The sequence below is a fragment of the Hyperolius riggenbachi genome, chromosome 1 (assembly GCF_040937935.1).
Source record: "Hyperolius riggenbachi isolate aHypRig1 chromosome 1, aHypRig1.pri, whole genome shotgun sequence".
Classification (NCBI taxonomy): domain Eukaryota; kingdom Metazoa; phylum Chordata; class Amphibia; order Anura; family Hyperoliidae; genus Hyperolius; species Hyperolius riggenbachi.
The window spans coordinates 173,800,201-173,825,844 of record NC_090646.1 but is presented as its reverse complement, the minus strand read 5'-3'; the positions used below and the strand labels follow the sequence as shown (position 1 = coordinate 173,825,844).

At 44.1% G+C, this 25,644-nt stretch overlaps 2 long non-coding RNA genes across 2 annotated transcripts in view; one reads left to right on the top strand and one right to left on the bottom strand.

The window, feature by feature from the left end:
* LOC137546720 (uncharacterized) overlaps positions 1-4,829 on the top strand; it is a 33,046-nt gene extending 28,217 nt beyond the window's left edge. Inside the window, exons 3-4 of the long non-coding RNA XR_011026329.1 lie at positions 2,272-2,426; positions 4,738-4,829. This is a non-coding gene — a long non-coding RNA (uncharacterized lncRNA). The remainder of the gene's footprint in view (positions 1-2,271; positions 2,427-4,737) is intronic.
* LOC137546724 (uncharacterized) overlaps positions 4,278-25,644 on the bottom strand; it is a 260,615-nt gene continuing 239,248 nt past the window's right edge. The window contains exon 6 of the long non-coding RNA XR_011026330.1: positions 4,278-4,810. This is a non-coding gene — a long non-coding RNA (uncharacterized lncRNA). The remainder of the gene's footprint in view (positions 4,811-25,644) is intronic.

Here is a 25,644-nt window from a genome sequence, read left to right as displayed (position 1 = left end):
TCTTGCCCTCTTGCTAGGTATGTACTGTTTAATGGCAAGTCTACCATGAAATGGTACAAGGGACTCGTCCACTGCAATGTCACGGTCTGGGGTGTAGAGATCTCGAAATACTGCAGTAAGGTGGGTCAGCATGGGCCTTAACTTGAATAACCTATCATGGGCAGGGTCAGTCCGTGAAACATGGTTGGTATTATCATTCAAATGAAAAAATTTAGATAGCAAGTCAAATCGCTGCCTTTTCATTGTTGCTGGGTAGAGGGGCGCGCTATGATAGAGGTCCTTGGACCAATACATTCTCAGCTGTGGCTTTGTTGTGACACCCATGCTGAGATTCAAGCCAATGAAAATTTTAAATTCGGGCACGTTGGTGGGCTTCCATTTTGTCACAGTCCAGTGGGTTGGGTTTTCAGCTAAAAATTGTTCAGCATAGAGATTAGTCTGCTCAACCATATGCTGCCAAAAGTCCACCGTAATAAAGAGCTGGTACAGCTCAATGGGTGACAGATTGTCAATAGGCACTGACACACCAGGAGTGGCTGTAAAGGGTGGTATATTGGGCACCTCAAAATTAGGGGGTGACCAAGTGCCATTAAGGATATGATCTGGTACCGGCTGCCTGCGAGGTACCGATGGCCGCTCACCCCGTCTGCTGGCTCCCCTCTGCCCAGTGCTGCTGCTGGCTGCTGTGGTGTTGCCCGCTGAGACCCCAGCTATGGCCTCTGACTGTCCAGTTGGTTCATGTCTGCTGCCTCCTGTCTGCCCACTGCTGCTGCTGGCTGCTGTGGTGTTGCCCGCTGAGACCCCAGCTATGGCCTCTGACTGTCCAGTTGGTTCCTGTCTGCTGGCTCCTGTCTGCCCACTGCTGCTGCTGGCTGCTGTGGTGTTGCCCGCTGAGACCCCAGCTATGGCCTCTGACTGTCCTGATGGTTCCTCATCAGGGGAATCAGGATCATCCCAACACAATTGGTGAGATGGCAGCCCTCCGGACTCTGAGCTTTCAGTACCTGAATCAGAGTCGCTCGGAGGGGACCACTCGCTGCCTGAGTCATCCCCAGATTCCTCACTGCTGCTCTGCTCGCAGAAGGCGACTGCCTCCTGCAAAGAAAAGTGCCTCCTCGCCATACTAAAAAGAAGAGATAGAAATAAAAAGTAAGAAGAAAAAGAAAGAAATAGATTGTGTTTTTTTTTTTGTTTTTTTTTTTTTAAAGTGACAGTTTTTTTTTTTTTTTTTTTTTTTTTTTTTTAAATAGATGGATAAAATAGATAAAGAGTAGATAGAAGGTAGATAGAAAGAGTATATAGAAAGAGTAGAGAGGGTGAAAATACCCAAAAGTTAGGAAGGGAGGTTAGAAAGAATAAATGGCAAGGAGAGGGAGGATCAGGAGATAAGGGGGTAGATATGGGGTTAAAATCAAGGAATGGGGGGCAAAATTTTAATAATATAAGTCCTACCACACTGCTGCAGTCTCTCTCTCAGCTCCTGTCAGCACAGATCACTCACAGAATCTGTGATGACAGAGAGCTGTGAGAGAGAGAGAGGGAAACTTTGTTTATAAACATTTAGCAGAATGTACATTGTTACTGGCTGTAACAATGTGCATTCTGCCTGTAAACTCATCTGATTGGTTAAGGGACCTGCTGGTCCCTTGAACCAATTAGCGCTCCGTCGGCTGGGCTGTGAACGAGCGGCGGGTGCGCGCGCATGCGCGCGCACCCGCGGAATTAACGCTGGACGTACTTGTGCGTCCATTTAGCCCGCAATGCGCCTATCTGGACGAGCAGATCCGTCCAGATAGGCTGAAGTGGTTAAATTGCTGTTGCCACTTTGCGATAGATAAGTGACTTTTGGGTTGCAATTTGGGCACTCGGCCTCCAAAAGGTTCGCCACCACTGTCCTAATCTAATGTCCCACATTGCTAAGTTCATGTAAATTTGTCTCCACCCGTGACCACACCCACATTCTGGTCTATGGCCACACCCATTTTTGGCGCGGCGTGCTATGCCGCACAACTTAGCCCTCATATTTTTCGGAGCGCGCCGCACAACTTCACTGGAATCTTCGGCGCGGCGCGCCACTTCTTCCCCGCCTATTTGCCTCTCCCCTGAGAAAATTTCTGCAGACGCCCATGGCAGAGACACTTAAGTTTTATTAGGTAAGATTAAGAAAAGTGCAATTTTTTGTTACAGTATTCATTTACAAAATATTTAGTCAGTGTTTGCCTATTGTAAAATCGTTCTTTACCCTGATTTACATTTTTTGTTTTATCATAGGTGGACATCTTTACTGTTGGTACATCATCAATATGGAATGTTTGTTTGTTGTGTGTTCTGAAGTGAGCAGAAATAACATCTGGACTACAAAAATTCCCCCGGACAGAAAGCTGTGTGACATCATAGCCTAGGCTAGGCATCACTGGGAGGGTGAGGTACATAGCAATATACAGCAATATATAGACATAGGAAGTGTTTCTGGTGCTAACTTTAAATTTGAATACTCTGAATTTCATTCCAATGTATGTTGTTTTGGTATCTCTTTAAGACATGAGAAGCTTTACTTAAAAATGAACCCAAGAAGCAGAATGCAAATGTATCAAAGGACTTGGCTAAACTACCTCATAATAATTCATCATCCTCCATTCACTGGTGTATATATATCTTGTATACAGTGCTAAATGAAACTTGTTGCTGGCTTCCACATTCAAAATTTCTTCATTTATAAACTGCAGTGGTGCAAAACTATTTTGCAGTGTCATAGGAAACTGTGAATGAACTAGATACAAAATTAGCTCTAGAGCCCACTGTTCCAGCGCAGGGTCCCTCTGTATTTATTCATCAACATTTGTTAAATGGGTGGATCTCCTCCTAGATGCAGAGAGGAAGCACACTCTGCATGTGCACCCAAATAAGCCCTGCTGAGCTCTTGCACAATATGCAGACATCAACACTTCTACAATGAAAGGGTGCAATGTGCCTAACTACTAGGTGGCACTCAAAGCACACCACTAGGTGGCCTTTGCCTCCAAATGGCCCTGGTAGGGGCGTAACTAGAAATCACTGGGCCCCCCTGCAGAACATTGGATGGGGCCTCCCAGCTGCCACTGCTGGAGGGGGGAGCAATGGTGGTAACACAAGATGAGGGAGGGGGAAGTCGGGTAGCAGGAAAAAAAGGGCGCATGATGAGGGAGGACGAAAAGGGCGCCGCCATAGACTTTAATGCAATTATCGTTAATACAGCGAAAACAGCAGAAAAAAGGGTGCAGCAAAAAAGATTGTTAACAACATTAGAACATTATAGTTTTTGAAGTAGTTATCATTTTAGAAGCTTGCAACGTTATAGTTTTTGTCATATTATTTTGTGTATACTGTATGTACAGATTTTACATTATCAAAGATATTATTGTTTCTATGTGTAAAAGGGTGTTTCTGCAGAGGTAGTGATTAGGGTTAGGCAACACCAGGGGGAGTGGCTAGGGTTAGGCACCACCAGGTGGGTGGTTAGGCACCACCGGGGGTGGGGTGTTAGAGTTAGGCAACACCGGGGAGGGGGTAATTAGGGTTGGGCGCCACCAGGGGAGTGGTTAGTTTTAGGCACCATCAGGGGAGGGTTCTGTGTGAGAGTAGGGTCGGGTTAAGCTGTATTGTTGAATTACGTAACTATTTTTAATGTTAATATCTTTCCATTATTATTTTCCATCTGTAATGACAATGGTATTTATCGTTAACCAAGTTTGACAACATTGTTTATCGCTGTCAGATTTTGTTATCCACCCATGCCATTTTGTTATCATCAAGCCAAGCCCTTTTTTCACTGCGCCCTTTTTTCATGCATGCAGGAGTCCGGCTCCCCTCCTTGCTGCTGTTTGTGGCTGCTGCTCCCCCTTCCTGTGCTGCGCCCCCTCCTGCCCCTAAAAATGGCCCTGGAGGGCCCCAGAACCAAGGGCCCCCTCAGGCTTCTCCCCATAAGGGCTCCCTTGTGGCTGCATCCCTTGCAGGGGCCATTGCTACGCCTCTGGGCCCTGGTTGCCAGACCCACTCATGATTCCACAAATAAAGATTTTGGTGTACTTTATCATGACCTTACACTGCTGAAGCTCTATACACAGGCAAGCAAATAGAGATATATTTTGATACAACATTGATGAAGTTATGCTTTAACCATATCACACCAAGATGATTTCATGCAAACTACATGCAAAACATTTCCTTTCGAAATTAATTTTAAACAGAAGGCTTACAGTTTTTGCTAAATTTTTATTCTTAAACCTTGATTGCAAACATAGAAAATTTTACTGCACAATATCTGTCATCCATCAAGGCATGTATTGTAACGTGACAGTAACTTGCATCATTGCTTTACTCGCACTGTATAGAGTTGAGACATATATGATATATGAATGGCTTTATGCCTTCATGTTTGTGGTCACACTCTGCAGCTTTTGCTATATAGCACTGCCTTTGAAAACAATAGCTGTCTTTTGTTTGGCCTCGAAAACAATTGGATGTTATGTGTTAAGGAATCAAGTCACATTTATCATTTACTCATTTAGACAGAATGGAAATGTTACTTTCTGTAAATTCACGCATAGCTTATCAGCTTCAAAATCCAAATGTATGCTTAATAACCACGAGAAATAAATCTCACTCGTACCAAGAATGCAACCATTTTATCAGATGTCATTATGATACATTTCATGGATGTGCTGTTTAGAAATAATTAGTATTTCTTCTTGTTTTCAGCCTAAAACATTTAGAAACCGTCGTACAAGATTAATTCATGTTTGAAGAAGCAGACATGGTCAAATAATGTGTCCTGTAATAAAATAACAGATGATCAGTACATTGAATTTACATTTTGCTGGATAATTCATTTAATTTCATTTAATGCTGTCAAGAAAAAGTTCAGTGACCCTTTGACGAGGCTGGCAGTAATATATGGGTCTGAATTAGTTAGGTTCTCCTGAGCTGGAAAACAACAGAAAACACAAATAATCCAGCAGACCTAATCCAGGCTTTCAAAACAATGGGCTCGATTCACAAAGAGGTGATAACCCAGTTAAAGAGACACTGAAGCGAAAAAAAATATATGATATAATGAATTGGTTGTGTACTATGAATAATTACTAGAAGATTAGCAGCAAAGAAAATATTCTCATATTTTTATTTTCAGGTATATAGTGTTTTTTCTAACATTGCATCATTCTATAATATGTGCAGATTACACAACACTCAGCATTCAAAATGGTTCTTTCAGAGCAGTCTGTGAACTAACGACCTCTCCTCTGGCAGAGAAAAAGTAAAAAATTAACTAACAGTTGAGATAATAAAAGTCAGAAAACAGCCCTCTCCACGACTTTGAAAGTCGTAGAGCTTAATGGCTTTTTTGTATAGAGATAACAACTGGAGTTTCTTAACTCTTCCTGTACTGGAAACAATTACACTGATGTATCTGATCTTAATGTTTTATTCTTTAGCTGTACTACACATACAAATCATAATATCATAATTTTTTTTTCGCTTCAGTGTCTCTTTAAAGACTTTAGGCGTGATAACCATTTTATCATGCCTAAACTCAGTTTAGGCATGATAAGTTTAGGCATGATAAGTTTAGGTGTGATAAATTTAGGCATGATGTTTAGATCGCACGCAAAGTCCCGCACGCAAAGCAGTGCCATTAAACTATATGCGAAGTGCACCAGACTTTGCTAGCGCAAAACTTTTGATCAGCTGTGCACTGCGGTGCTAAACTAGTTGGTGCTTAAACTTATCACGCCTAAACTTATCACACCTAAACTTATCATGCCTAAACTGAGTTTAGGCGTGATAAAGGGCTTTTCACCAGCGTGCTAACTGTTAGCACCACTTTGTGAATTAGGCCCATTGTGTGCAATCAGATGGTGGAACTTGGCAATTCCTACTTGAGCCACTCTGAAACATCTAGGTTGCAGGAAAGTTATTAAAAAAAATAATGCATGATTGCAGCCATGTTGACCGCGCCAAGCAAAAACTCAACTTTACTGAATAATACTTATTATTTACAACATTTATTTATAAGTTATTTAGTCAGTGTTTGCCCATTGCACAGTCTTTCCTCAACCTGATTTATATTCTTAACCACTTGAGGACCACAGTGCTAAACCCCCCTAAAGACCAGGCCATTTTTACTGAAATGGCCCACTGCAGCTTTAAGGCCAAGCTGCAGGGCCGCACACCACACACGTGATTCCCCTCCACCCTATCCTTTCTCCCCACCAACAGAGCTTTCTGTTGGTGGGGTCTGATTGCCACCCCAGATGTTTGTTTGTTTTTTTTACAAATATTTATGTTCTTTTTTTTAATAAATAAAGTTTTTTTTCTTTTACTTTTTCCCACCCTCTCTTCCTTCCACGGCCAGCCTATCACAGCGATCACTCTCTTGTGCCCCAGGGGGACAGCCGTGACACACGGCTATCCCCAGAACAGTGCTGCTGTAGATCGGAGCGGAGCCTGTGCGCGATCTCCTGTAGTAGCCAGCCCCAGGACTTGACGCCAATTGGCGTTAAGCGGTCCTGGGTCTGCCGCCGCAGTCACGCCCATTGACATGACGCGGTCTTGAGGTAGTTAAAGGATACCCAAAGTGAACTTCTTTTAAGAAATGGAGGCTCAGGCATGTATGGGCAGTCCTGATTTTTTTAGTGCGCATGCCCAGAGTGCTCCCGGTCATGGGAACGTGGTCAAGGACACTTGCCAAAAGTCAGCGCTTGTGCAGCAGGAGGGCCCCGCTATTGTGAGATGCAGAGCTTGGCAGCTGAAGTGTCATAAATTACCTAGCTGCAGAGGTAGCGACACATCCTCTTCACTCCTCTCTCTTCAGCCAGGCATTACAGTGTACCTTGCGGCTCAGGTCCCTGCATGTTTTGTGGCATGCATTATGGAGATGCAGGCCGGTACACTATACAGTGCAGCTGAAGAGAGGAGTAAATTTGTTATGTATATAGCTACCCAGACAGGTAATATATGCTGCTGCTGACATGCTCTGTTAAATTTTTGCTGGGGGGGGGGGGGGCTAGTTAAGGGTAGTTAAGGGTTTTGCAGGGGGCCCAGCAAGCTCAGTTTTGGTGGGCTCCCACCTGGCTCTATTTATGCCCCTGGCAGTCTCCTCCCATTTCTGCTGCCCCCTCTCTTTCCATCGAGCCCTCCACACAACCCCCTCCAAACAGAGGGATCTACTTCAAGTGAACTCCCAGCCACTAATCAACCACTTGTCAGTTGGGTGGCAGTTTTTTTCAGCTTCTGTGTTGGTCAATAAGTTTACATGATGTTTTAAACATAATGGCCTTAATCCACTAAGCTTTATCGAACACTTTATCAAACGTTTGATATTTTACCTCATGAGTAAAACCTAACTTTGAATTCACTAAGGTGTTATAGATTTATGAAATGTTTTATCAATAAAATGTTCAATAAATCTATAACACCTTAGTGAATTCGAAATTAGATTTTACTCATGAGGTAAATTATCAAACGTTCAATAAAGTGTTTGATAAAGCTTAGTGAATTGAGGCCAATGTGACCTATATTGGCCAATCAGTCCAATAGATGTTTCAGAAGTGCTGTGGCCAGTTGATCAGAACTGCTAGGACTTGAAAGCATTACAGCACAGAACTGTAAATGAATGCTTCTTACCCTGTTTGCTATTACTTAAAGGACAACTATCAAAGTTAACTAAAATTCTACATGCCACATATATTTCCAGTAATTACTAGCAAATAGCAGTACAAAGGCTTTTTTCATCGTTTCATATCTTAAGAGAAGAAAATATGACATTTACAGGGAACAGTGTTCACTGTGGGTATTACTATGGAGGACTGTATCCAGCAGATCCAGCATACAGAAATAATTTACTGGCTCTAACACTGTGAGTAAAATGTGTTCAGAATTATATAAAGCAGGAATATAGCTTCAAAGGTGCATAAATAATCATCAGCTGCAGTTCTGTCTGTGTGCCCAATCCTGTGTCTATCACTCTCTGCCTTGCAGTGTAAAGTAAACAGTTTGCAGCCAGGTTAAAGTTCAGCTCTGCCTCCCCTCCCCCCAATTCCGACGCACACAAATTTGTTACATTCAACTGGTATAAACAAAGCTATTTTTTCACACAGACTGTGCTGAGAGACCTCTGAAAAAACATTTTATTGTTGCTGCTGGGTAAAAGCTCTATAGGTATGTGAAGGTTTACAAAAAAACTGTTTATTTGATAGTTGTTCTTTAAACTCATATTCTGTCCTTGACTTGTAATATCTATACTGTCTGTCCTTGTATCATAGTGTCTGTGTCCGTTAAACTACTGCCAAATCAAAGTCCTGTAAGTGCCAATATATTTGGCTAAAAGAAAATTGATTCTGATTCTAACCAGAAAACTAGATTTTTTTTAGAAGGCTAATTGGCTTCTCCATTCCTATCTAATGTTGGGTACACACTATGAGATTTTCTGGGTGATTTACTGTCAGATCGATTACTTCCAACATGTCCGATTTGCTTTCCGATCGATTTCTGATCGATGTCTGTGCCATTTAATAGGAAATCAATCGGAAAATGCTCGGAAATCGATCAGAAAGCAAATCAGACATGTTGGAAATAATCGATCTGACAGTAAATCACCCAGAAAATCTCATAGTGTGTACCCAGCATAAAGGCAGATATACAGTACTTTAAGAATACAACTATTTGATTCAAAACCTTGTCTTTTCACAAAGTCATAATGCATTTTTTCCATGAAAATAATTCTGTTCCTACATCTAGTTGTGTTTTTGCAGTACTCAGGGATGAATTTACCATAAGGCACTGTAGGCATGTGCCTACAGGTGCCTGATGATGGAAAGGTGGCTCACCCCTCTCCTTCCCTATGCAGAGCATCTCCCTCTTTCCTTATGCAGAGTCCTGATGAGAGGCTACTCACCCTGCTCTCAACATTCCACTGGCGAGATCTTCCTTCAGTCAGGGGCACCTCTAGCTATTGAGGTTCAGGGCCTGGCCGAGGCAGAGGCGAGAGAGGCTCAAGCCTCAGGGCGCAGTGTAGGAGGGGATGCACAGCTCATTCAGCTATCATTCCCCTATTGTGTTTGAAGCAGAAAGAAATAAGAAAAGGGGATACATGACAGTGACTGCAAGCCAGATAACTAATCATTAAAGTGTTAGGGGGGTTTGGGGCCCTGAGGTGCGTCTTAGTCTAATAGCAATCAGTGTGTGACAGCTGGGGTGGGAGGGATGGAGGGGCGCACTTTGAGGTTTCAGCTTTGGGTGCTGGACAACCTTGTCCCGGCTCTACTGAGGTTCTGCTAGCTGCCTAATACTTGGGGGTACCTCTAGCTACTTAATATTGAGAATACTTCTGGCTACCTAATACTAAGAGGAACCTGTAGCTACCTTTGACGAGCAATGGCAGTAAGGGGGAGAAGTGGCAGGCTGGGCCAGCCAGCTCACTTGCGTTGCAGTTTGATGGGGGTTTGTAGGTTCATGGAAGGCAAAATCTAAGGTGCCAGGACATCTGTGCCTATAGGCTTCTTCGAGGTAAATGCAGGCCTGGCAGTACTCATTGTCATAATTTAAAAACCGAAGCATCTGTAACCCAGCATCTTCATTTTGAGTTTCTGTTAATCTGCCAACAACTTGCTGCATTTAATGCTTTTCACGTCTATTTTGGATTTTCTCAAAGAAAAAAAAAATTCACCAATGCTACATTAAAAAATCATCCTTACAAGTAACTTTGACACCCTTTTATCCTATCAATTTTAGACAGCTCTCTCATCTTATTTTGACAGAGTGATTAAATCATCACTTCTAAACACAAATGCTGCCTGTCAGAGGCACAGACTGGGGCTAAGAGACAGAAATGAGAGAGAACAATTGGATCTCTGCAGAGCAATGAGGCAAAAATAATCATTTCAATTTCCAGGTTTCGTTTATAAGTACCACTCTTGATTATGTGTGATTCACTTAGAAGTATTTGTTTTAGGCAGTTTATTGGATACAGTTGTAAATTATTTATTTACTATAGGTTGTGCTACTCCCCTCCCCTTCCCCCGAAAAAAAAAATAAGAAAATAAAAGAACAAGTAAATAGTAAACACCACTCTTTCTTCAAGGGTGATAATTTTCTCCAAAACTGGGTTAAAAAACTGTGCAGATATGTCAGACAGAAAAAGTGAAAGGAGCATTAGCTTTTCAAGGGACTTTATTCTACTGGGCAAGGACTCTTTCGGATTGAAAACTATAGCGCTACTATTATTTAGTGTTGGGCGAACAGTGTTCGCCACTGTTCGGGTTCTGCAGAACATCACCCTGTTCGGGTGATGTTCGAGTTCGGCCGAACACCTGACGGTGCTCGGCCAAACCGTTCGGCCACATGGCCGAACTAAGAGCGCATGGCCGAACGTTCCCCGAACGTTCGGCTAGCGCTGTGATTGGCCGAACGGGTCACGTGGTTCGGACCCGAACGCGCTCTGATTGGCCGAACGGTCACGTGGTTCGGGTAAATAAATACCCGAACCACGTCATATCTCCGCCATTTGTCTGTGGGTTTAGCTTTGGGTAGGCAGGCAGGGTAGTTCGCGCTCCAGCCACGCTAGCCAGGGTCCCCCCCAGTCATTGTGTGTCGCAGCTGGGAACAGTAGTACACCGCTCGCTCAGCCACACTATATATAGCATTGTTTACTGCCACTGTGTACCTCGCTCAGCCACACTATATAGCATTCTGTGTACTGTTCTGTGTCTGCTGGGAACAGTAGTACACCGCTCGTTCAGCCACACTATATAGCATTCTGTGTACTGTTCTGTGTCTGCTGGGAACAGTAGTACACCGCTCGTTCAGCCACACTATATAGCATTCTGTGTACTGTTCTGTGTCTGCTGGGAACAGTAGTACACCGCTCGTTCAGCCACACTATATAGCATTCTGTGTACTGTTCTGTGTCTGCTGGGAACAGTAGTACACCGCTCGTTCAGCCACACTATATAGCATTCTGTGTACTGTTCTGTGTCTGCTGGGAATAGTGGTACACCGCTCGTTCAGCCACACTATATAGCATTCTGTGTACTGTTCTGTGTCTGCTGGGAACAGTAGTACACCGCTCGTTCAGCCACACTATATAGCATTCTGTGTACTGTTCTGTGTCTGCTGGGAACAGTAGTACACCGCTCGTTCAGCCACACTATATAGCATTCTGTGTACTGTTCTGTGTCTGCTGGGAATAGTGGTACACCGCTCGTTCAGCCACACTATATAGCATTCTGTGTACTGTTCTGTGTCTGCTGGGAACAGTAGTACACCGCTCGTTCAGCCACACTATATAGCATTCTGTGTACTGTTCTGTGTCTGCTGGAAATAGTGGTACACCGCTCGTTCAGCCACACTATATAGCATTCTGTGTACTGTTCTGTGTCTGCTGGGAACAGTAGTACACCGCTCGTTCAGCCACACTATATAGCATTCTGTGTACTGTTCTGTGTCTGCTGGGAACAGTAGTACACCGCTCGTTCAGCCACACTATATAGCATTCTGTGTACTGTTCTGTGTCTGCTGGGAACAGTAGTACACCGCTCGTTCAGCCACACTATATAGCATTCTGTGTACTGTTCTGTGTCTGCTGGGAATAGTGGTACACCGCTCGTTCAGCCACACTATATAGCATTCTGTGTACTGTTCTGTGTCTGCTGGGAACAGTAGTACACCGCTCGTTCAGCCACACTATATAGCATTCTGTGTACTGTTCTGTGTCTGCTGGGAATAGTGGTACACCGCTCACCCGCCACTGTATAGCATTGTGCTCTGTGTCGCTGCTGGGAATAGTGGTACACCGCTCACCCGTCACTGTATAGCATTGTGCTCTGTGTCGCTGCTGGGAATAGTGGTACTGTATAGCATTTCTGTACTGCCACTGTACTGCTGCCAGTCAGCGTGTACTGTAAGGATAAGTGAAATGAGGAAGAAATCCGGTGAAAGAGGGAGGGGCAAGGGAAGAGGTGTTTCCCCTGACGGTTCACGTACAGGCCACAGGGGAGCACCCAAGAAAACCCACTCAATACCGCCCATGTTGTCCAGGACAACAACCCTCACAAATCCAAAAGAACAGGACCAGATAATTACTTGGATGACCTCTCAAGCGTCCAGCAGTGGGTTAAGCAGCACCAGCACATCACGCACGAGGTCCGAGTCCTCAGCCAGTTACAAGGAGCCAGTGGGCACAAAGCTGACACAACCGGCAGCGACACCACGCACACAACTGCCAGATAACCAGTCCGATGAATTACCTCAGGACACAATGGGGTATTCGCAGGAGCTATTCCCAGCCCAACAAACTTCCACCTTTCAAAGGTCAATGGAGGAACAGCCAGAAATGTTGTGCCTGGATTCACAACCGTTAACTGTGGGAAATGCACCGCGCACTGAAATACAAGGCGAGTCCGAAGAGGACTCGGAAACCCAAATCCCAGAGCAATTTGGGCAGGAGGGGTTGCAATTGCAGGAGGTCGGCCGACAAGATCTGGAAGACGACGTTGGAGTGTGCTGCGCAGAGGTTGTTGTGGGGAGCTCTACTCCACGGCGGCGGCCCACAATGACATATGACGAGTTTGAGGAGATGGAAGAGGAGGGTATGGACAATGTGGACAGAGACCCAGATTTTGTTTGTGAACGAGAACATCGCCGTCGTAGCAGCAGCACAGATGAGTCTGTTGAAGAACCCACTGCTGCACGAGCTCGCCTTGTGCCACAAGGTAGGCGGCGCGCAATTTCAGGCACCACAAGCGTGGAAGTTCAAGTGAGAGGCAAAAGAGGAGCAAACAGAAATCGCCAGCAAGGAGGCAGGTGCTCCAAAGTCTGGGCTTTCTTTGAAGACTGCACTGAGGATGTTACCATGGCGATTTGCAAGGTGTGCAAGACCCGCCTGAGCAGGGGGAAAAGTATTAACAACCTCTCCACCACCAGCATGAGCCGTCACATGCTATCCAAACATCCCACTCTTTGGGCAAACGCGTCAGGACAGGGTACCAGAAACAACACTGCCTCCCTTGGGTTCACCAGACCCGCCTCAGCAGCAGCAGTAGCCCAGCCATTGCGTGGTTCACAACATTCACAAACATCAGACGACGCTGACACTGTCACTTTCCGGAGTAGTGCTCTTGAGGTCTCCCAGTGTTCTTCAAACACAACAACCAACAGCCCTTCCGTGTGCAGCGCTACGGTTCAGTTGTCTGTGTCGGAGATGTTTGAGCGCAAGAGGAAATTGCCAGCAAATGACCCCCGGGCCGTGGCAGTAACAGCCAGCATAGCCAAGCTTCTGGCCTGCGAAATGCTGCCATATCGATTGGTGGAGACAAACAGCTTCAAGGGCATGATGTCAGTGGCCATCCCACGTTACGTGGTTCCCAGCCGCTACCACTTTGCACGCTCTGCAGTGCCTGAGTTGCATGAGCACGTGGTCAGCAAAATAACCCGAAGCTTGAAGAATGCCGTTGCCTGCAAGGTTCACCTCACCACTGACACCTGGACGAGTGCGTTCGGCCAGGGTCGATACATCTCCCTTACCGCGCACTGGATGAACCTTGTGGAGCCTGGCAGCGATTCCTCACCTGCTACGGCACGGGTGTTGCCCACGCCACAAACAGCTGCACCGCCGTCCCTCACACTGGATAACAGCAGCACCTACCTCTCTGACTCCTTCTCCTCCAACGCATCTCAAAGCTGTACCTCATCCGGAAACGCTAACCCAGCAGCAGTAGGATCGTGGAAGCAGTGCAGCACAGCTGTTGGCATGCGTCAGCAAGCGTTGCTGAAGCTAATCTGCCTTGGGGATAAGCAGCACACAGGGGAGGAAATTTGGACGGGAATAAAGGAACAGACGGATTTGTGGCTGGCACCGCTGGACCTGAAACCGGGCATGGTTGTGTGTGATAATGGGAGTAATCTCATTTGCGCTTTAAGGTTGGCTAAGCTGACACACATCCCTTGCCTGGCGCACGTGATGAACCTAGTAGTTCAGCGGTTCCTGAGGACATACCCAGGCGTGGCCGATCTTCTGTTGAAGGTGCGTCGAGTGGCCAAACATTGTAGAACTTCCAGTACTGCTTCGGGGGCACTCGCCAAGATGCAGGAGCGCTTCAATCTCCCCCACCATCGCTTGCTGTGTGATGTCCCTACGCGCTGGAATTCTACGCTGCACATGCTAGCCCGCTTTTGCGAGCAGAAGAGTGCAGTGGTCCAGTACATGACGGCGCAGTACCGAGGCGCATCCGGCCAGCTGCCAAGCTTCTGTGGATCCGATTGGGCCAACATGTTGGACCTCTGCCAAGTCCTCCAAAATTTTGAGCAATCCACGTTGCTTGTGAGCAGTGACAACTCTTCAGTCAGCAATACCATACCACTGCTGTGTTTACTGAAGAGGTCGATGTTAAAAATCAAGGAAACAGCTGTCATGATGCAACTGGGGGAATCTGAAGGAGAAAACGAGCAGCGTGATGGTACCAACATCAGGCCATCCGCCTCAGGGAACGCTGGCCCCAGCAGCTATGACGAAGAAGAGGAGGAGGAACAGCTGGAGTTGGAGCAGGAGTTTCATGCCACCACTGATGAGGGCCAGAGCGGTGCACGTTGGACTTCCACAATTCAACGCGAATGGTCAGCAGAAGCAGACCAGGAGGAAGGTGACGACTATGATGCATCACAACAACTATCACAACGCTCACAAGAGGATGATGAGGATTCTGGTGGGACTCTGGCACACATGGCTCAATTCATGCTAGACTGCATTGAACGTGACCCACGCATTGTGCGCATTCTGGACAACACCAATTACTGGGTTTATACCCTTCTGGATCCACGGTACAAACACAATGTTCCAAAACTGCTTGAAGAAAGAGTCAGACAGGTCAAAATGGAAGAATACCAGCAGGCCCTTGTGGAGACTTTAGAGAGGAGATTGACATCCTCCCCCTCCTCTAGCCAGTTGTACGCAGACAGACTGACTTCCGCAAACCCAGGACGACCAGGAGGGCAGCAAACAACGCAAGCCGCAGCTAGTACCCAAAAGGGAATGGTATCGGCAGTGTCCTTGGAGTGGGAACATTTTCTGACACCCATGCAGCAGCAGCCCACTGAACAGCAAGCGTGCAGATCCACCTCCAACACCGATCGCCTGGAGAAGATGGTCAAGGACTACATGTCAGATGACGTAGCTGTGTCTAACAATCCATCTGCACCCTTCAACTATTGGGTATCGAAGCTAGACACCTGGCACGAACTGGCAATGTATGCAATAGAGGTGCTGGCTTGCCCGGCAGCGAGCGTTATGTCGGAACGCTGTTTCAGTGCTGCCGGAGGCATCGTCACAGATCGGCGTATCCGCCTCTCCACAGAAAATGCAGACCGTCTGACTCAAATTAAAATGAATCAATCCTGGATTGGAAACGACTACGCAACACTCCAGGACCCCAACCAAGTAACATGACCAATGAACATCTGGGATGGTTTAGCGTTTCCGGTCCCTGTTTATTGAACCTCTCATCTGTATTACACTTATGACTGCATGGCGGCAAAAAGCATTGCTATATCCGCACGCTTTTTGTCCTCATGCAAGGCCTGTGTTGTTGTGTCTCAAAAAGCTTGGCCTTCTCCTCCTGCGCCTGCTCCTGTTCCATCACGTCTGCTGCTGCTGGGTTAGCATTTCCAGTCCCTGTTTATTGAACCTCTCATCTGTATTACATTTATGACTGCATGGCGGCAAAAAGCATTGCTATATCCGCACGCTTTTTGTCCTCATGCAAGGCCTGGGTTGCGTCTCAAAAAGCGTGGCCTTCTCCTCCTGCGCCTCCTCCTGTTCCATCATGTGTGCTGCTGCTGGGTTAGCGTTTCCAGTCTCTGTTTATTGAACCTCTCATCTGTATTACATTTATGACTGCATGGCGGCAAAAAGCATTGCTATATCCGCACGCTTTTTGTCCTCATGCAAGGCCTGTGTTGTTGTGTCTCAAAAAGCTTGGCCTTCTCCTCCTGCGCCTGCTCCTGTTCCATCACGTCTGCTGCTGCTGGGTTAGCATTTCCAGTCCCTGTTTATTGAACCTCTCATCTGTATTACATTTATGACTGCATGGCGGCAAAAAGCATTGCTATATCCGCACGCTTTTTGTCCTCATGCAAGGCCTGGGTTGCGTCTCAAAAAGCGTGGCCTTCTCCTCCTGCGCCTCCTCCTGTTCCATCATGTGTGCTGCTGCTGGGTTAGCGTTTCCAGTCTCTGTTTATTGAACCTCTCATCTGTATTACATTTATGACTGCATGGCGGCAAAAAGCATTGCTATATCCGCACGCTTTTTGTCCTCATGCAAGGCCTGGGTTGTTGTGTCTCAAAGCGTGGCCTTCTCCTCCTGCGCCTCCTCCTGTTCCATCACGTGTGCTCTGTGCTGCTGCTGGGTTAGCGTTACCGGTCCCTGTTTATGGAACCTCTTCTCTTTATTACATTTATGACTGCATGGCGGCAAAAAGCATTGCTGCTATATCCGCACGCTTCTTGTCCTCATGCAAGGCCTGGGTTGTTGTGTCTCAAAAAGCGTGGCCTTCTCCTCCTGCGCCTCCTCCTGTTCCATCACGTGTGCTCTGTGCTGCTGCTGGGTTAGCGTTACCGGTCCCTGTTTATTGAACCTCTTATCTTTATTACATTTATGACTGCATGGCGGTAAAAAGCATGCTATCCGCACGCTTCTTGTCCTCATGCAAGGCCTGGGTTGTTGTGTCTCAAAAAGCGTGGCCTTCTCCTCCTGCGCCTCCTCCTGTTCCATCACGTGTGCTGCTGCTGCTGCTGGGTTAGCGTTACCGGTCCCTGTTTATTGAACCTCTTATCTTTATTACATTTATGACTGCCTGGCGGTAAAAACCATGTTACCTGTGCAAAGAAACATGACATTTTCAGCATTTAAAAGACAATTTTTCCTTTGAAACTTTACAATCAATTTTCTCAAAAACTATAAGCTCTTTTTGCTAAATTTTTTTTTCCTCTTGTACCCACTCCCAAGGTGCACATACCCTGTAAATTTGGGGTATGTAGCATGTAAGGAGGCTTTACAAAGCACAAAAGTTCGGGTCCCCATTGACTTCCATTATGTTCGGAGTTCGGGTCGAACACCCGAACATCGCGGCCATGTTCGGCCTGTTCGGCCCGAACCCGAACATCTAGATGTTCGCCCAACACTACTATTATTCTATAAAGCAGAAGAGGACATTAAAAAAGTAAAATAATTAAAATCAGAGTTCACATAGGGCTTGATTCACAAAACGGTGCTAACTGTTAGCACGGCTTTTTACGCATTTTAGCGCGTTTTCGCGTGAAAAATGATTTTTGTGCGAAAATTATCACGTGAACACGACCGTTAACGCGCTAATTTTTTTGCGTGAAAACTGTTATCATTCGAAATTTCGTGTGAAACACTTTTCACAGCGTGCTAACAGTTAGCACCGTTTTGTGAATCAAGCCCATAGTCACTTAACTCATGACATAAGTAGCTTGGCACAGGCAATATGTGTCTATCACACCATATATTTCTTTGAGACGAGCAACAAAATTGATACGTGGGATGGAAGGTCTCACTTACCAAGAAAGGTTAGATAAACTGGGTTTATTTAGTCTAGAGAAAAGACGCCTTAGAGGGGATCTAATCAACATGTATAAATACATCAGGGGCAATATAAAAGCTTAGCAGATGAGCTTTTTGTCCCTAGGCCTTCTCAAAGGACTAGAGGACATGATCTGCGCATGGAGGAAAAACGTTTTAGCCATTTATTTAGGAAAGGGTTCTTTACAGTAAGAGTGATTAAGATGTGGAATTCATTGCCACAGGAAGTAGTTATGGCAAACTCTATACCTGCATTTAAAGGGGGCTTAGATGCTCTCCTTGCGTTGAAAGACATCCATGGCTACAATTACTAGGTAATGCCTAATGATGTTGATCCAGGGATTTTATCTGATTGCCATCTGAAGTCGGGAAGGAATTTTTTTCCCTTTTGGGGCTAATTAGACCATGCCTTGTAAGGGTTTTTCGCCTTCCTCTGGATCAGCAGGGGTATGTGAGGGAGCAGGTTGGCGTTGTACTTTGTTCTTTGGTTGAAGTTGATGGATGTATGTCTATTTTCAACCCAAATAACTATGTAACTATGTCACAGGAATTGCGCTGCAGACATGATGGAACGATTAAGGTACCCATACACTGAGCCGATTAGCGGCCAATCAATCGATAAAAATCGATCGATCGCAAATTGATTGACCAATCGATTGATTTGCGGCCGACATGCTGGAAAATCTAGGTCGATCTGTTGAGATTGCTTATCATTTGGGGGGCGTGGCTGGCTGCTGAGCTGCATGGCTGTGTGAGTCTGTAGCTCTGTTCCAGGGACACTGAACAACAGCGACAAAAAGCAATTTCCAGACCTCCAAACAAGGCAGAACTGCTGAGGATTGATCCTTAAACCCTCTGGAACAACATGGAGTGGCAAAAGGTCTCCTATAAGAGAAAGAAAGACAAATGCAAGCCCAAAAAGCTATCAGACTGGTATGCTGCTGATATCCAAGATGGCCACCGCTCTGAGGAAGAAGAAGAACATGGAGAACAACTGCAGCAGCCATTACCACGCAGGTCTCCCTCCAATCGTTTTTTAGGAGGTAGAGACCAACATACTCCTATCCATCAGCGTGGAAACAGTGGAGAGGACTCTCCGGACACCCCTACATCACGCAGCCCTGCAAAATCCAGGCAGAGGATTGAACCTCATGGAGCCCAGGTAGGCCATGAACTTCTTTCGCCATCCTCCATAAATGCCCCGCTCTCCCCAACAGACCAGCTGGCCAACTTCCCTGCCACAGAACAACCCCTCACGCAAGCCTTTTTTAAAGAATTCATGCTGTCTTTTAAAAGCGCTATAGACGCGGACACGCTGACGCTTGCGAACAATTTTACGCGTTACGCGACCGTCACAGACAGCAGATTACATAGAATTGAAAAAAGAATGCCTGATATGACTGTTGTTATCAACTAATTAGTAGAGGCTAATGAAGAACTTAAAGAGGAGGTGAGCTGGCTTAAGGGGAAGCAAGCGGATGCGGAAGATCGTAATCGCAGGAACAATGTGAAACTGAGAGGGATCCCAGAGTCAGTGACTACGGAGGGCCTGAAAGACTATGTTAATGATCTACTGAAAGTCACACTACCGAGCATACCAGAAAATGAACTGGTAGTGGATCGTGTCCACAGACTGCCAAAGCCAAGCTTCTTGCCAGAAAAAGTTCCAAGGGACACAATCATGAGGATCCATTTCTATCATGTAAAAGATGCTCTCCTAGCTAAAACAAGAAATGGCCAAAAACTACCTGATCCTTATAAAGATCTCTCATTATATTCTGACTTGTCCCAGATGACTCTCCAGGCGAGGAGAAAATTCATACCAATTACTGCATCTTTAAGAAACAAAAGTATACTGTACAACTGGGGATTCCCAACTAAACTAATCATCAGAAAAGATGGGTTTCAATATATCGCAAAGAATCCGGATGAAGGCCTAGCCTTGCTGGCAAAGTGGAAGATTCAGCCGACACAGCAAAAAGAGATGCAGCAATACCGTTCATCCCCACGACAGCAAAGCATGGAGTGGTCACGAGAACAAAGAGAAGAAGAGAAATCCTCTACTGCTTCTGCCTCAAAAGACACTTGAAACATCTTCCTGAAGAAAAAGAACATTCAGTGTTCACACGAACTTTCCCCCACAAGGCTTCTTCTCCCCGGGAGAAACTCTTTATCCGAGGAGAACAGTCTTAGTCCATCTAGTGGACTTGGCCATACAGGCCTATGGTAATCTGGAACGTTGACTTCTATTTCTACTCTTCCATTTCTAGTTTTTTCTTTTCCTTCTCCTTTTCTTCTTTCTTTTTTTCTTCTTCCTTTTCTTTCACTTTTTCCTTTACTGTTTATGTCTCCTATTTGTTTTTGAACAGTAAACATGATGTAAGACAGTTGTTTTTTGATCCGTTAACTTTTTCTTTCAGGAACATTTCCTTGAACTATTATTACAACATTAATACTTTAATAGAACTTCCTCCTCAACAGAAACAAGAAATGTATTTATTGTTCATCCTTCTGAGTTTTATAGGGAATGATACAGGGATTTTGACAGAGTGGGACTGGCTTAAGAACCATAGAGATAAGGTAAGAGCATTGTATACTAGATATGTCTCAAAAGTTTAATCTCTTGACACTGAATGTGAGAGGGGTTAACTCTCATAGAAAAAGATTTTTACTTAATAAATTGATTAAGGAGGAAAAAACTGAGGTTGTATGTCTCCAGGAAACACATTTGAACTCTAAAGGAGCTACCAAATTTAAAATACAAGGGTTTACAGAAATATTCCATTCTACATTGGTGGATAAGAAAAAAAGTGGAACGTGTATTGCTATAAAAGACACTCTAGGTTTTGAGAAAATGGACACATTTTCTAGTGTCGATGGTAGGCTGGTGATAGTTGGGGGGAAGATTAACCAGCAGCTATTCACTATCGCTAATATATACTCTCCCAACACTCACCAGTCTTGCTTTCTCAACAAAAAACTCAAGAAGATTATGTCAATCAAGAAAGGTATTCTGATTATTGCTGGTGATTTAAATGCGGTCACAGACCCAAAGGTTGACTGTTCTACGGTCAAAAGGAAAAATCCAACCTCAATACAGACCAGCTTAACCAATTTTGAACTAGGAAGTTCAAGAAATACTTCATAGCTCTGAGAGCATTTGGGTGGGCTATGTGGTTTAAAAGATATCTATGAAACTGCAGCAATGTTCTTTAAGACCACCTATGCCACTACTATGGGTCTGCCTAGAGGGCACCTGGAGTTCTTATGCACCTTCAGAAGCATGTAAAAGGTAGGTATAGTAGGTCATTTAACAAACAGAAAGCGTAGGAAAATACGTGATAAAATGTTACTATTTAGCTAATAGAAGAAACTGAACTGTTCTGTTACTATCATATGTGAATAAATAAATGAGTCAATGTATACACTTAGAGTTTACTTCTGATGTATGGAAAGACCTCTGTAAACAAACAATTTTATTTATTTATTTTTTTTTTATTTTTATTTTTTTTGTTTTTCTTGATATATGTAAAAAGTTACTTGTAATTGCTCTGTCATTACTGTTAATGTTATGACTGTATAAAAAAAATGAAAATTCCAATAAAAAATATTGAATTCGAGATTGCTTATCATTTTGCATTGGACCTAATGGAAATCTGATGGCAAAAAAAAGCTATCAGATCGATTTTCAATAGATTTCATACTGAAATCTATTTGAAATCTGTTCCTAGTAAAAAATGTTCCTAAACACATCAGATAGATCAGAGATCTATTTGATGATCTATCTGCTGATAATCTAACGAGTGTATGGCCTGATTTAGGTGTATGAGTCATGTAGTTCTAATGATAAAGTTTTTGGTCGAAAAGCTGGTAAGACCTATTTTTAGGACTACTGTTGTATGCTGGGTACACACTATAAGATTTTCGGGCCGATTTACTGTCAGATCGATTATTTCCAACATGTTTAGCATTTTCTGATCGATTTCCGTGCACTTTAATAGGAAATCGATCGGAAAATGCTTGGAAATCGTTCGGAAAGCAAAACGGACATGTTGGTAATAATCGATCTGACAGTAAATCGGCCAGAAAATCTCATAGTGTGTACCCAGCATTAGATCTTCTTGGTACCTCCTTCAAAGTCTGAGACTAGTCCACTGACCTTTTGGAGAGGTTCAGTTTTTATGAATATGAATTTGGTATTGTGTGTAGAGATGGCCTGAACCTCCAATTTTCGGTTCGCAAGCATGTGGTGCTTGTAGTAGTGCTGGTGGCTGCGGAAGATGAGGTGTTCTGTCTTAAATAGTCAACCACGTCCTGACAATCTTGGGAGTTGATGGGACGTGCCTTCTTCTGAGCACTGTAGTTTGGTCCAGGGCCGCATGAAATCACATCAGCACGACCTCGCAGAGACCTGCCCGGTGACCTTACTCTGGGTCTGCCTCTACCTCTGCCTCTACGTGTTTTGTCTGTTTTGTCCATATCGGGGGGATGAAGTGAAAGGTATGCACTGACTTGACTAATACAATGTGCAGTCACACAGGTGCAGTTAACAGGTATGCACGGAGTGGTATATCACACTGCGTGCACTCACGTAGGTAGGTGGGTGCACTGAACACAACAGGTATGTATGTAGTGATGGGTATTACAAATGTGCACCGGTCACACACACGTACCGTGAACAGTACAGTGACTGGTGGTATTAACAATGCAAGCGCTCACGTAGGTAGGTGGGTGCACTGAACAACAGGTAGGTATATGCAGTGATGGGTATTATAATGTGCACCTGTCACACACACACAGGTAGTCACTGAATGTGCTGGGCCTGGCAGTGGCACACACAGTAGGAATTGCCAAGGCTGTCTATGCCACACAAGTGTCAGTGGGACACACACACACAAAAAAAATAGATCACAAGAACAAGATTAGCTCTCAAAAGAGCTGTTGAGGGGTGCTTTTTTTTTTAGCAATAAGAATCAGCAAGGAGCAAGCTAAGAAGCCTACAAGAGCCTAACTAAGCTTTCCCTATAGGTCTCTGCACAGCAGCTCTCCCTTCTCTAATTACTGCAGGCAGACGAGTGAGTCCAATGCCTGATGCGGTCTGCCTTTTATAAGGGGGGGAGTGGCTCCAGGAGGGAGTGTAGCCTAATTGGCTACAATGTGCCTGCTGACTGTGATGTAGAGGGTCAAAGTTGACCCTCATGATGCACTATGGGGGCAAATCGAACTTCCGGAAAAGTTCGCATTCGATCGCGAACGCGAACCACCAAAGTTCCCCGGGAACCGTTCGCCGGCGAACCGTTCGGGCCATCTCTAATTGTGTAATCAAAGATCTCCTGGAATCCTTGGAGAGATTAATCCATGCCTAAGTACAAGTAAAATTTTTTACCTTTCACACTAATGGCTTCCTGGAGGTGGTGGCCCAATTTTGAGAGTTCTTCATTTTCCTGCATCCTATTTTGTTTCATTTTACCAAAATATTACTCTGATTTTGCTTCTGCTATGTGTACATTTAAAACAGTAATTTTGGCACTGGAGAAGTCCGATATTATGAATATCGGTAATGTTATGTTACAAATATCTTACTGTGGCCTTCCCTAGCCTGTACCTCACAATAACACCCCCCACCTACTCTTAACTCTAACAGACAGAGCCACTTGTAGCTAGCTGCTGTGTGTGGAATTCAGCTACATAATAGCTGAACCCATGGCAGCGCTGCGTAATATGTTGGCGCTTAATAAATACAATAACTAAATAAATGGCACCCGAATACTCTGCTTTTGCCAGTAATAGGAATTTGGCTACATGATAGCCAAACACCATAAGCCATTTAATAAACTCCACTGCTGAGGGTTCAGCTACATATAAGCCGATACTCCAGGCGCTGCCTACAACCCCCGCCATAATCTGGAGTTTGGCTACATGATAGTTGAACTCTGGCCATTATCACTACTTATCGCCTTTGCCGCCATCCATCCACCACTGCTAGCCAAGGTCACTGCCCCTAGACAGATTTCTTCTGCTATCCACCACCACTAGCTGGCATTCGGTGCTCATATTACCCAGTTAGCTACAATGCCATAGCCTCAAATCACGTAGCCTATGGTGGCAACCAATTTTCCACTTGGGCTTTGCACCCAACTGATTCACCTGGTCCTTTGAGGTCTGGTTATGATTGATGCTACAGCATACTGTATTATCAGCAGATTTTGCTCTATTGAAAACTTGGATTATTTGTTTTAAGATAGATATGTTTAAACAGTTCACTCACTACCCCAGCACTACTAGGTGCTTCATGGAGGTTCCTAGGTCAGAATGCAGTGATACTTTTTTTCTCATCTCACTACTTTCAGCATACAGTAAAGCGGGATAAAACTTTGAAATAATATTCAATAAAAAGTGTTTTCTTACTTTTCATTACCCATCCAACTACCATATTTTTTGTGCAGAAGTAATATTGTCTGTTTACAAAAGGTCCCAATGTATCTGTTCTGAAAGCTGCCATTGCATTTTATTGCGTAACCACTGTATTTATATATTAAAATCTATATAGAGATCACTTCTCAACTGCACACATACTAGAAGCAGAGAGAGCTCGGTTTCAGCACTTTGCTAATGTTTACATTCCTTTGTCAGATACAATTAGTAAACAAAAGATAATGTTATCACCTCTTCTGATGCAGACAGAAGCTTCCCACTAATGCAAGGAGCTTTGAACTAAATAATAAAGTTCTGTGTTTAACTGTATAAATGCTGTTCTGCATCACCTTTTTTGTGGTAGTAGGTTTAAGGTTGTAAATAATCTTAGAGAAAAGAAGAAATGATGAGTTTCATACCACTTTAACCATTTCAGCCGCCCGGGCATGATCCTCACATCCAGGCGGCTGCTCTGCTGCAGTGGCACACTCCCGCACGTGATCGTGGGCGTGCCCCAATGCCGTTCCCCGGTAGCCCTAGGATCAGTGAACGGGAACATGGTTCCCATTCACTGATCTAAGTCCCCAGGAGAAAAACCTATGGTCTCTTATCAGAGGCCGCAGTTTTTCTGACTAAAAAAAGTTCCCCGTCCTCCTTGTGCTTCCAGGTAGCGAGAAGCACAAAGAAAAAAAAACTCAATGTGGTCATCTTGTGGCCAAATAGTAAAACTACATCTACATACATTTTTGAAGGCAATTTACATACATTATAACATAAAACATTAACTGTTTATTTCCCAACACCCAAAAATTACTCTCAAAAAATTGTAATGGAAAAAAAAAATTACAATTAAAAAAAACAAAACAAAACTTAAATAGTTACCTAAGGATCTGAACTTTTTAAATATGCATGTGAAGGGGGTATATTACGAAAAATAAATAAATTATAAGCTTGTAAATAGTGGTGGACGCAAAACACTGAAAAAATGCACCTTTATATTGACGCCATACATTGTGATAGGGACAAAATGTAAATGGTGTAATAACCGAGACAAACGGGCAAATAAAATCATGGTAGCATGTATTGTTTTAAAGCTATATTGGCTGAAAACTGAGAAATAATGAATTTTTCAATTTTTTTCTTAATATTCCTGTTGAAATGCATTTATAAAAAAAATAATTCTTAGCAAAATGTACCACCCAAAAATAGCCTAATTAGTGGCGGAAAAAAACAAGATATAGATCAATAAATTGTGATAAGTAGTGATAAAGTTATTAGCGAATGAATGGGAGGTGAAAATTGCTCTGATACATAAGGTGAAAAATCCCTGCCGGCTGAAATAGTTAGTAATAGAAGGTGATTAGGACAAATCAATGATTCATTCTCTGTTCAGCAACTCCTCTGAGATGTTGATGAAGGTGATTGTATGACAAAATAATAGAACTACCTTAGCTGGAAGGAGATTTTTCTTGGCCACTATATTGTTGGGAAAAATGTTATACATAATACATCCTTTTCCTGGTGCGGGGAGAATGTATTGGATGATGAATTGAAAAACAAAAGTTTGCTTTCCTAAAACAGAAAGAATTTGCGATAATTC